The sequence below is a fragment of the Salvelinus sp. IW2-2015 genome, linkage group LG32 (genome assembly GCF_002910315.2).
Source record: "Salvelinus sp. IW2-2015 linkage group LG32, ASM291031v2, whole genome shotgun sequence".
NCBI lineage: Eukaryota > Metazoa > Chordata > Actinopteri > Salmoniformes > Salmonidae > Salvelinus > Salvelinus sp. IW2-2015.
Genome location: NC_036871.1, coordinates 21121325 through 21132797, shown reverse-complemented (window position 1 = coordinate 21132797; position 11473 = coordinate 21121325). Strand labels below are relative to the sequence as shown.

At 45.0% G+C, this 11473-nt stretch overlaps 1 protein-coding gene across 1 annotated transcript in view; it reads left to right on the top strand.

Moving 5' to 3' along the window:
• Positions 1 to 11473, top strand: part of rnf220a (ring finger protein 220a) — a 170854-nt gene that overhangs the window by 107430 nt on the left and 51951 nt on the right. The window lies entirely within an intron of this gene.

The window sequence follows — 11473 nt, the reverse complement described above, 5'->3', positions numbered from 1 at the left end:
GATCCCCTCAGCTAACCTCAACTCCCCTCAGCTCAGCTCAGCTCCCTTCAGCCAACTCATAAAGTCAGACCTTGCCGTTCGTTCTGTAGTCTTATTGTGCCGTTGTGTGCAGTTTACATCCATGTTATTCATTATCTGATTGTAGTACAAGCCAATTCGTTCCCATACACATGTCATACAGGCTCACATAAAGCACATGACGCTCTGGCCAATAGTTGTACTATATAGGGAATAGGTTTCCATGAGCTTGCACTATATAGGCAATAGGGTGCTATTTCGAACACACAGACCTATACACTCAGTGGCCAGTTTATGAAGTACACCCATCTAATACTGGCTCAGACCCCCCTTTCCCTCCTGGGGCATGGATTCTACAAGGTGTGGCGTTCAAACGTTGCTTTATTGGTCTCAAGGGACCTAACGTGTGCCAGGAAAACATTCCCCACACCATTTCACTACCGCCACCAGCCTGTACCGTTGACACCAGGTAGAATGGGGCCATGGACTCATGCTCCTTACGCCAAATCCTGACTCTGTCATCAGGATGACGCAACAGGAACTGGGATTGGTCCGACCAGGCAATGTTTTTCCACTCCTCAATTGTCCAGTGTTGGTGATCGCGTGCCCACTGGAGCCGCTTCTTCTTGTTTTTAGTTGATAGGAGTGGAACCCGTGACAAGGACTATCTGCGACAAGGACCAACGAGTTGTGCGTTCCGAGATGCTGTTCTGCACCGCACTGTTATACTGCGCCGTTATTTGCATGTTTGTGGCCCGCCAGTTAGCTTCCACGATTCTTTCCATTCTCCTTCGACCTCTCATCAACGAGCTGTTTTCTCCCACAGGACTGCCACTGACTGGATGTGTGTTGTTTGTCGCACCCTTCTCGGTAAACCCTTGACACTGTCGTGCATGAAAAGCTTGATACTGGAACTGGCGCGCCTGACACAGACGATCACACCATACTCAAAGTCGCTTAAGTCGCTCGCTTTGCACATTCTAACATTCAATCGAACAGTAATTGAATGCCTCAATGCCTGTCTGCCTGCTTTATATAGCAAGCCATGGCCACGTGACCCACTGTCTGTAGGAGCGAACCTTTGTGAACAGGGTGGTGTACCTAATAAACGGGCCACTGAGTGTAGACCTATGCATTAACTGGGTAGCCAGGAACAGTAAAAACAAATACATATCCACTTCAGATGATAAAGGCCTGAAGAACCCTACTTCCTGCTATTCATCCTTGTCACGTTCCTGACCTTATTTCCTTTGTTTAGTCTTTGTTTAGTTGGTCAGGACGTGAGCTGGGTGGGCATTCTATGTTATGTGTTTCTATGTTTGGTTTAGGGTTGTCTAACTAGCCTGATATGGTTCTCAATCAGAGGCAGGTGTTTTACGTTGTCTCTGATTGGGAACCATATTAAGGTAGGCTGTTCTCACTGTTTGTTTGTGGGTGATTGTTCCTGTTCGTGCGTTATTTGTGTTTTATATATTCTCAAGTTCAGGACTGTAGCGTCGTTGGGTTTCGTTTTGTTTATTGTTTTGTTCGTCTTTAAAAAAGTATTCAAATAAATATGGATACATACCACGCTGCGATTTGGTCCTCCTCTCCTTCAACCAACGACGAGAGTCGTTACAATCCTTCTCTTTAAAAGACAAATGATTATCTCCCTCTGCCAAAGACAAGTTCAGGGGCCTCTATTAATCTCGAAGTAAAAGTGACAGATCCTAGCGCGCTGTTAAATGAAGTCAGGACATAATTGTTGCTAATTGATCCTGTGTAACTAACTGCTGCTCGGCTGGAACAATTGAGAGATTGAGGGAGAGAGGAATGGAGGGATTTTGATTGTTCTGTGCGGCCTTGTCAGATACTTGGTTCTGGGTTATAAAAACGGTGATGGTAAGTGAGATAGTGTTCCTTTGTTCTCAACTACTATTGTCTCTGAGATTCCAGTCAGACATTTAGAGAACCTTTGGAAGTCATCTATTTTTACCCTGTAAACTGTCTAATGACCCAACAAAAACGTAAACACTTGAATCTGACCTAACAGATTAGAATTAGGTGTGCTGTATATATTTCCTGCATAATCATTTACAGAATGTTAACGCCCACACACACACGGTTCCAGGCTGTGTAAAAGCTGAGTTAAAGTGCCTAGCAGTAAAGCTGCAGTGCGGTGTGGGCAGACAGCAGGCAGGTAGTCAGGCGCCTGTGAAGTCAGCAGTGTGTTTTGTTGCGGAGGCAGCTTTACTGGCGGCAGCTGTGCAGGGTCATAGACTCCCAGGTGAGCGCACTACACAACACTACACAACGAGAGCCCCCGCCTGCCCCCGCCTGCCTGCCAGTCTCCACTTAGAGCACCGCTACAATGTTAACACATTTGGATTTCAAAAGGCGCTCCAGTCCTCCCCGAGAGCCTGTTAGTAAAATGTCTTTGTTCTCTGGCCAGTACATTAAGCATTAAGTGAGCTAGCAGTGCTGAGCTCTCGTTTCAGCAGCAAACAGCATACTGCACACACAATGGTTATACACACATAACAATTACTAAAACTGTCACGGCCGTTAAAAGAAGAGGACCAAGGTGCAGCGTGGTGAGCGTACATTTTCCTTTTATTAATAAAAATGACGCAGAACAAATCAATAAACACTACAAAAACAACCCGTGAAGCTAAAGGCTATGTGCCCTACACAAAGTCAACTTCCCACAAACACAGGTGGGAAATAGGGCAGCCTAAGTATGGTTCTCAATCAGAGACAACGATAGACAGCTGTCCCTGATTGAGAACCCTACCCGGCCAAAACATAGAACTACAAAACATAGAACATAGAATACCCACCCCAACTCACGCCCTGACCAAACCAAAATAGAGACATAAAAAGGATCTCTAAGGTCAGGGCGTGACAAAAACTGGCTTCCTATTTTAGCAAATAATTGATATAGCACACAAGTTAGCTAATATTATTTGAGAATACTTGCATGTTTAAAAGTATATTTACACAAATCATATCAAAAGCCAGTGAGACAGTATCTCTACATTGTTATGGACACAGATATGTAAGGCGTATAGATTCTCTATGCATTTGGAAGCAGTTCAGTAAAATAGAGCCATGCTGTTGCGTTGTGAAACGTGAAAGGGCAAACGAGTTAGGAGACAGGCAGCTTACTCGTCTGAACTATCATAGTTGTGGCGGTGGCACTCTTCCAGTTATAGCAGCTAACTGCAGCCCTGGATCAGCAGAGTCTGCTTCTCCTCTTAAAGAGTGGTGTATAAAACAACATGTAAGAAGTATCAGGGAGAGCTCCACAGCAGTTATACATGGCCACGCACCAATGTAGCCTGAGCCGCCCGCTCAGCCAAATTCACACTCCCTTACTGGCACCCTAGCCATGGCCATGTGACATGATGAGGGCTGTGCAACTGATAAGACAGGCATCGGAGCATGACAGGGTTTAGAATCAGCTACATGGATGTGGTGAAACGAAACAGGAAAATCACCCCCAATCTCATCTCCTCCTGCTCTCTCTCTCTCTCTCTCTCTCTCTCTCTCTCTCTCTCTCTCTCTCTCTCTCTCTCTCTCTCTCTCTCTCTCTCTCTCTCTCTCCATCAGGCTGCAGTCTTCCGTAGAAACATGCTCTCATTTCACCATCTGTCGTCTAATCGGTTGTCTCGATTTCTCATAACGCCTCTTATCATTGATTTTAAGGAAAGGGGTTAAGTGATGGGAATACTTTAGATAATTACAGTTTGCCTGGCTGGCGTGTTGTGCTGGAGGACGGAGTCAGGTGAGCGTGTCTGAGTACGTCCCAAATGGAACCCTATTCCCTATTTGGTGCACTACTTTTGACCAGGACCCATAGGGCTCCGATCAAAAGTAGAGCACTATATAGGGAATACGGTGCCATTTGGGATGCGGCCTATGTCTGTCATTAGCTGTGTCTAGGAGACGAGTGGAGAGGACTCGGGCTGGTTAAGTGGAGTGGCCTGATAAAGGTAAACGGTGGCAGAGATTAAAAGGAGAGATTGGGGGCCAGGCAGTGAGGCAGGGTGGGATGAGAGGAGAAGATGAGATGATCCATCTTGGTGCATTAGAAGAGATCAGGCCAGCACTCAATCAGAACTGTCAGGCCACAGCGGGTGGAAGCGGCAGCCCTTTCCATCCTTCCTTCCCCTGGTCACATGGCATTTTAGTGAGGAATCTCAGCACTAAAAAGTTCTGTCAGGCCTATTTCCTTGTTATTGCCCCCCTCCTCCCTCCTTACCCTCTTCCTCCCTCATTCCCTCTCTCCCTGCCTGCCTCAGCGTCCCCTTCGCTCCCACAGATTAAACGGAGGAGTCACCCCCCCTCTCAAAGCTAAGGGGTCCGGCGGAGGGGGGCATCCCGCATTAATCATCTTTAACGTGCTGACAAGTGCCGCGTGCAAAACCCCCTCCTTCCCCAGGATTTATCTCTCTGTCGACCAATTCCCATCACTCACTGCCCTGAGGGAAAGAGAGAGACAGAGAGAGAAAGAGGGGGGTTGAGAATGAGAGAGGCTGAGAGAAAGGGATAGAGAGAGAACTAGGAACTGACAAGAGGACGAGGGGTAGAGCGATGGGGATAAAGCGAGAGAGAGAAAGGGAGAGAAAGCAGAGGGGAAAGGGTCAATGAGGCATCCACAGTACAGCATCAGAGGAGAACAAGAGAGAGACCAATAGACAGAAAGGGGGGAGCAGATTCAGTACCCAGATGTGGCTGTTTAGAGAGGGAGGGACCACTAGGTCCACCTGCCTCTGCCTCTGTCTCTGTCTATCTGGGATTGCTCCCTCTCTGTTTCACTGTTCCTCGTGGCCCATGATTAATCACAGGCTGTCTGCCTTTAGTCAATCCTCTCTGGGGAGGACGTGGACACCAGGCTGGGAGGATGTAGCCACACACACACTGCCACACATAATGGGCCTGTCTATAGGAAAAGCATTAGGCCCAGCCCAACACACAGACACACACACACGCAATGGCCACTGGGCCATTATTGAGGATCCCTGTGACAGATCAGGAAAACTTTGGACATGTGACATCATAGGTGAGATTGAAAGATTACCACAAGGGGGTGAGAGATGCTCTGTTGTCCGGGGCTGAGATTGGACAGGGAAATACGATATTTGGAACCAATGTGTATCAGGAGAGGTGTGAGATTTGTGAAGGGAGCCAAGAGACAGTGCCTTGGGTCATTCTCTAAAATGCAGCAATAACAGGAGAGAGATATTTTTTTCGGTGTAGTCTGGAGCAGGGCCAAGCAGAGCCAGCCACAGTTGGTACAGAGGGAGAGATTGATTGAAAGAGAGAAAGAAAAAAAGAGAGTAGTCACCTCCTGTTCCAAGGTGGATGTTTCATCTGTCACCAGGTTGACAGATGAGCCTGTCATGCCAAATAAAGTCCCCCGGCCAAAAAAGTGTCCCCCTCTGCGTCACAATGGGATTCAATAAACTATTAGCGTCCATTGCTATATTAACTGTGTGATGACCTATTGGTTAGAATTTTGGAGATCATTACAACCTAAATGACGTTCTTTTCATCATCACTATGCAAACACGGCTGATTTCCACAACAATTTCGCTGTTTAAGCAAGTTTTGTTTAGCTAATAAAATGAAAACATTACTTCTAACTACTTTTGGGTACCTTGTTAACATTATCCATGTCTTAAGCGTTGCTAGGTTTCAGAAATGGCAAAGGAAACATGTAATCTGCTTGACACATTGAAGTTCCATACCTTTTAGATCACCAAGTCAGCTGTTTTCCACTCCATTCATATGCAGATCCGTTTGATTCATACACTGGCTTGTATGGCTGGCATGTGTTTTTATTTTACCCTGACCTTCCCTTGTCTACACTGAAATAATATAATTTCAGTAGTCCTCTATTGTGATAAAAAAAAATCTTGCATAGCTCATTAGTACACCCCTGTGGTTGAATATATATATATGTATCGTTGGTCCTAGGATGCGACAATGAATAACGTGGAACAAATAAATACTATCAAAGGATACCTTACAACTTACAGTAATGAACACCTTGTGAAACAGCTGTGAAAACCCACCTGGCGATATTTAAGATTTTAATATATAAACGTTTTTTGGTACAGTTGTGTCAATATATTTTCCGATTTTTTTGTACACTCACATAGCAATCATAAACTAAAATACCGAATTCTGGTGTGTGGAATATTGAGGAGGTGGTTGCTGTGTGGATGGGAGGTTCTGCCTGTCACTTGTTCTCAACAGGCAGCCAGTCTCGGAAGGGGGACGTGAAGAGGGAGACCAGGCACTGCTGCTCTCTTTGTTCTGAGTGTTTGCAGTGCTAGTGTTTTTAGTTCATCTGTGTATCTCACATATTATGTGTCCAGTATGATGGAGCAAGAAAACTTTCTTAGCAGGCAATTGCAACATGACAACAACAGTAGCTGTAGATGATGTAATGAAAAGTTGAAGGGTTGTTGGTAATGGAGGACATCAGGTGGATCCACGTCTGGGGGTTGGGCAGAACCCCTAGCTCATGGAGAAGGGTTAAAGGGAACAGGCTAGGAGACAGAGACGTAAACAAGCAAACACACAGATTACACTTTACAGTGAGAACATGTGATGGATTGGTGCAGTGTTATTGGAAGGTATAGCCTACCTCAAGCTGGTCCCCCTCCGACTCAGAGCACAGAGAATCAGACTGATCCGAACTCACTGGTTCTGGTAGATGGGATACCTCCTGGGGGGCTCAGACAGTCGATGGTCCTAAAGTCATTTGGAGAGGTGAATTGAAGAGGTACATTTTTATAAGCTCAGCATAACTACCATTTCTTGCTTTTCTCAAATGTCAACCAAAGCTTAACATACTTTGTCTATTGGGCTTCACAGAAGTGTAGGGCGTCAGTACTTTCAGTGGTCGACCGTCCAACTGCTCCAACTGTAGAAGATTGTTGGCTTCCACCGAGGTAACCCTAGGAAGACAGAGAAAAATATCAGTGTTAGGGAAACTGAAACTAGCGTCAGGTTATTTTGTGTGTGAATGCAAATAGTTATTATCTGAAATGTTTTATATTTACCTTAAGAGATGGTGACCCCAGCTAGGAGTGAAAGAGCAGCGAGGTTTCCCAGGTCTCGCCTTCCTTTCGTCCTTCTTCCAAACCAAGTCATTCACCAGGATGTTGTAGTGCATGGTCCCCTTCTTGATTCTGCTCTTGTAGCTCTCCCATCAGCTTGTTTTTTATTAGACTGGCTGCTCTCTCTCTCTCTTTCTCCTCTCTCTCTCTCGCTCTCTGGTGAAATGATAGCACAGCTAGGGCCAAACTCCCACCTGCCCAGCCCGGCCCGCTCTCAACTCACAGAGAGGAGAGGAGTTTCTCACCACACAGATCCCAGACAGAGTCACTACAGCCAGGCAGTCACTCTACTACCCCTAATCCCTGGAGCATCTATTCCCATCATGCCTCTGTGGGATGAAAAAACGAACACAGTTCACTGTTATGTACGTACATCTGTTGTCATTACAGCACAACAAATATGCCATAAGCTTATGTGACATTAAATCTTACGTACATGTTTTCTTGCTTGTAAAATGCACAACCAGTCTGGCAATTCAGTTGTATTGACTGTACCGAAGATTTGGCAGAACTTATACAATTAACAAATTCTGTCTATTCCTGGAGCGTTAAAATAGTAGTCAGTGCTGTGAGGCTTGGGCCCTGCAGTCTGTCCTGTCCACTGGCACAGTCCTGCCTGCTGCCTGCCTGCTTGCCGCCTTCAGGGAGCCATGTCTTTCTCTGTCTACCCACACCACACTACGTGCTGCGGAGAGCAATCAGCTCTCTCCTTTCTGAACCAGAGCTAGACATTGTAAGTTAGAGGGTGTGTGTATGTGTGTGTGCGTCTGTGTCTGTGAGTGCATATGTGCGTGCATTTGTGTGCGTTGGGGCATGACAGGTGACACGGAGGTGGTTAAGGGGCCGACAGGTCCTCGCTGCAGTGATCAGGACTCCATTACTAAACCCATTGATTGTGTAGGGATGAATTAAAGGAACTGACTCGAGAGGCGATGGGCCACACACTCCCATTGTCCTCAGACAGACAGGGACTCTAGACCACCACATAGTCTGTCTACCCCTACCCACAAAAACAGCACCAGAAGAATGGCTGTTCTCCTCTGGTGTACATAGAAATTTATTGGTATTTGTACCATATTTAACATTTTGTCTTAAAAAATCTGGACAACCATGAGAAATCTACGCTGTCTGGCAATATGGCTCTTGATGTAATATTGTCACATTGTCACTTGTGTACAATTGTCACAGAACTGAAGGCCTACAGTAAGCAAAAAAAGTCAGGTTATTTACAATGAGCAAAATGCACATTTAAAACAATATAAAAAGCCCATCTACCACAAAGTCTAAATCAACCACGGACAATAACGTCCAGGGATTCCTGTGTTTTCTCAATACGTTTGCCCACAGAATTGAAAGCACTTTATCAGCAACAGAATTGGATTGGATCTTTCTTTGTTTACTCTTGCGGACGGTGATTGCTTTGGCACACTCAAATTATCTTGTCAGGGCAATAAAGCTGACCACTGCTGAGCGAAGACAGGAGACAGGTGGGAAAAGAGGAGAGAGACAGGTACAAAGACCACAGGAGATGAAAGGAGAAAGTGATAGAAAAATAAAGAGAGACAAAGAATGGACGAAAGAAAGAAAGGAAGAGGAATGAAAGAGAAAGAATATAAATAAATAACTAGATGGAGGACGAGCAGAGCGAGGGAAAATAAACAGAAGGTAGGGGCAGAAAATTGGAAATAGATGTGCAGGGATGCAGCGGGCGGGAGAGGGGGGGAGGGAGGTGAGAGAAACAGAGACACGCAGAATTGTAATCGATTACCTATTTTTCAAAGTCACTTATAGTGTCCAGAGTGTGGGGCTGTTAAGTAGTAGTGCTGGGGAATAGGAGTTGAGTATGCGCCGGCACGCTTGACTGGGACCCAGGTGCGGAGGAGGGGGGTAGGCGGAGAGCCGCAGAGATAGGGTGTGTGTGTGTGTGTGTGTGCGCGTGCGTGTGTGTGCATATGCGTGTGTGTGTTTCTGCGTGTTTGCAAGTGAGTGTGCAACTGGAGGGTCGAGGGGGATGGGGTGGTGGTGCATACTAACATTGACCCTGCTAACTACTTACTGATGAATCTGTACTCTTGCAGGAAATAGTTGTGACAGGCCAATATCTGGGCAGGGATATGGGCCCCTGGAGGGCCCCTGCAGCAGTATGCTGCTCTGCTCTGTGTTTATGTGTGTTTGTTACAGAGGGAAGTGAGACTGAACCATCACCAGCTCAAACAATGTAGCAGCACATCACTAGACAAATACAACACTGGCTGTTTGGATCCTGGATGCTGATTGGATGAGCAGCGGTCCAAGCTGTGCTGTATTGGCCATCACAGACACACCTATGCCTGCTAACAGTTCCATCTGAAAATGACCCCCACGCCTCCATAAGAATATCATGTTCATGTTGCTGTCTGAATCATCTCTTGTATTTATCTCAATTCACACATTATTTCCCCTTGCTTCCAGCCTAGCATTTAGTTTGGTACAGTGGGGGTTAATATAATCCTAGCATTTAGTTTGGTACAGCGGGGGTTAATATTATCCTAGCATTTAGTTTGGTACACCGGGGGTTAATATAAGTCTAGCACTTTAGTTGGTAAGCGGGGGTTAATATAATCCTGCATTTAGTTTGGTACAGGCGGGGTTAATGTAAGCCTAGCATTTCGTTTGTAGCGGGGTTAATAAATCTAGCATTTAGTTTGGTAGCAGCGGGGTTATTATATATCCTAGCATTTAGTTTGGTACAGCGGGGTTAATGTAAGCCTAGCATTTAGTTTGGTAACAGCGGAGGTTAATACAGTCCTAGCATTTAGTTTGGTAACAGCGGGGTTATGTAAGCCTAGCATTTGTTTGGTACAGCAGGGGTTAATATACAGCCAGCATTTAGTTTGGTACAGCGGGGGTTAATATAAGCCAGCATTTAGTTTGGTACAGCGGGGTTAATATAGCCCAGCATTTAGTTTGGTACAGGCGGGGTAATGTAAGCCTAGCATTTATGTTGGTACAGCGGGGGTTAATATCAGCCTAGCATTTAGTTTGGTACACCGGGGGTTAATATAAGTCTAGCACTTAGTTTGGTACAGCGGGGGTTAATATAATCCTAGCATTTAGTTTGGTACAGCGGGGTTAATGTAAGCCTAGCATTTCGTTTGGTATAGCGGGGTTAATATAATCCTAGCATTTAGTTTGGTACAGCGGGGTTAATATAATCCTAGCATTTAGTTTGGTACAGCGGGGGTTAATATATTATATTAACCCCGCTGTACAACTAAATGCTAGGAATTATATTAACCCCCGCTGTACCAAACTAAATGCTAGGATATATTAACCCCCCTGTACCAAACTAAATGCTAGATTATTTAACCCCGCTGTACCAAACAAATGCTAGATTATATTAACCCCGCTGTACCAAACTAAATGCTAGATTATATTAAACCCCGCTGTACCCAACAAATGCTAGGATTATATTAACCCCCGCTGTACCAAACTAAATTCTAGATTATATTAACCCCGCTGTACCAAACTAAATGCAGGATTATATTAACCCCCGCTGTACCAACTAAATGCTAGACTTATATTAACCCCCTCTGTACCAAACTAAATGCTAGGATTATTATTAACCCCGCTGTACCAAACAAATGCTAAACTATATTAACCCCCGCTATACAAACTAAATGCTAGCTTAATTAACCCCGCTGTACCAAACTAAATGCTAGGATAATATTAACCCCCGCTGTACCAAACTAAATGCTAGGCTATATTAACCCCCGCTGTACCAAAACTAAATGCTAGGCTTAATTACCCCCGCTGTACCAAACTAAATGCTGGTTATATTAACCCCGCTGTACCAACTAAATGCTGGTTATATTAACCCCGCTGTACCAAACTAAATGCTGGGCTTATTTAACCCCGCTGTACCAAACAAATGCTAGGCTTACATTAACCCCCGCTGTACCAAACTAAATGCTAGGATTTATTACCCCGCTGTACCAAACTAAATGCTAGGATTATATTAACCCCTGCTGTACCAAACTAAATGCTAGGTTATATTAACCCCGCTGTACAAACTAAATGCTAGGTTTATTAACCCCGGCTGTACCAAACTAAATGCTAGGATTATATTAACCGCTGTACCAAACTAAATGCTAGGATTATATTAACGCTGTACCAAACTAATGCTAGGATTATATAACCCCGTGTACAAACTAAATGCTAGGATTATATAACCCCGCTGTACCAAACTAAAATGCTAGGATTATATTAACCCCGCTGTACCAAACTAAATGCTAGGATTATATTAACCCCGCTGTACCACACACTAAATGCTAGGATTATATTAACCCCCGCTGTACAAACTA